The sequence below is a fragment of the Aplysia californica genome, unplaced genomic scaffold (assembly GCF_000002075.1).
Source record: "Aplysia californica isolate F4 #8 unplaced genomic scaffold, AplCal3.0 scaffold00875, whole genome shotgun sequence".
Classification (NCBI taxonomy): Eukaryota; Metazoa; Mollusca; class Gastropoda; order Aplysiida; family Aplysiidae; genus Aplysia; species Aplysia californica.
In genome coordinates this window covers 294,492-296,340 of record NW_004798145.1, presented here as the reverse complement: position 1 = coordinate 296,340, position 1,849 = coordinate 294,492, and positions in this window count along the sequence as shown.

Genomic DNA, 1,849 nt, shown 5'->3' with positions numbered 1-1,849 from the left:
ATATGGCAAGCTCTGCCGTCTTATGACGTACCAGGTACGACATTAGGGCATTGGAGACCATCTTGAAGGATATTTTTATTTGTTCTTTTCTATTTTTTGGGGGTCTGTTTCTTTCAGCAATGTTGTTGGTAGATTTGTAAGATTCATGCCTTACTAGAAGTGTTACTCATTTCAAGGGTAAAGCATTTGATCCAATATTTGTCAAAGTAAATGGTACAACTAAGTAAAGCAAATCCAATAAATATTCAGTTGTTTTTTTCTTTTTTGGTTATTCTTTCTTGTCTTACGGTTTCTTGAAAGGAGCCGTCAAGTTGTGTATCTTGTATTCAACGGTATAAGATTTTTGTATCTTGTTGCAACCCGAGGTCCTATTCCTTGTTTCTCCTCCCATCGCTTTGTCTCTCAACAGAGATTAAAAGCTAAGGTGGAAGACGAAAATATCAGTGTGCTTGTTTGTAATGTAACAGTATAGCTTGATTGTCCTTTGTTTGACATTTCCCACTCGTAGATATATAAATGTTGCCCTTGTTGCCTTGGCGTCTACATGTTGTGTTACTTATGCTTGGCTCTTCGAACGTTTGACAGGCAGTATCGAAGAAGCCCGCCTCTTAAATGATCTAACTTGTGTGTATGGGGGCGTGAAACATAATACATCTACAACTACAATGATATACAATGGAATCTGCTCTAACGGCCACCTTTATAAGCCAATCACCTGGACGAACGGCCACTTCCCATTTCTTTCCTTTCGTACTTATGACAGTGTTTAAGACGACTGCCTTTCTAAGACGGCCACCCCCTCAACGGTGGCCGTCTAGACAGTTCAAACGGTCTCTATCATATTCTCCCCCTATCTGTTTTGCGAATCCGTCGTACCACCTTTATACTATAAAATCGCATGCACTATCTGGTTGCTTTCCAATACAAAATATGGCTCACGAGCCCCACTCCTTATTTTGATATCACCAGCGTTATTCCACCATCGCCCTAATCAATTTCTAGCGGTTTCCAGATAAAGCTTTATTCGAATAAAGACATCAAGAGACGTCTTACAATATTATTATTGTTTCGTTCTGTTTCATTATTTCATTTCTAGTTTTTAATTGAAAAAATTACTAGCGCTCTAGTCGTGTTTCTGATTGGGAACTTTCTTCTTCTTTAAATTTTCTCAAAGCTCTCCCTCTGACGTTTGTGGAATAACGCTGATGATAGCTTGCCGTTTTCTTTTATTCTACCCCTTTTATTTGGAAATGACTAATTTTCCTGTCTCACATTTATATTAGTTTGTTTCATATTTCTTACCAGCAATATGGGATCATTATAATCATATAGATGTGCTTCTCTTCACAAGACTAATTATGCTTTTCCCTTTTCTGTAATTATTGCACCTTTACTTTTATAGTTGTAATCATATTTGGAATACTTTGAAAATGGCTTTGTCTAAAATGTATGTCTATATAAAAATATATTGGCAAATACATGTACATGATATGCTGTATAGGCTACTAATAGTTCATTACCCCTTGTTTTTTTTGTTTGGAGTAGTTCTGCTTTAAAAATTGCCATAATGTGCTTTTTTCTCGCTCAAACTCAAGTTATGAAGTTTTACATGTGTTTTGTTATGTATTATACTTACGTAATTATACGTGTTTTTACAAAATGTTTATTTTGTTTAAGTAATGCCCTAAGATATTGTAAAATTATTGACATTTGCATTTGTTTTTTTACGTTGTTGTTTTTCCGACTTCAACTTTTCGAATTGAAAAATTGAAACATGTAATGCAAGTGGGTTTGGCGCAAACGTGTGTGTGTGTGTGTGTGTGTGTGTGTGTGTGTGTGTGTGTGTGTG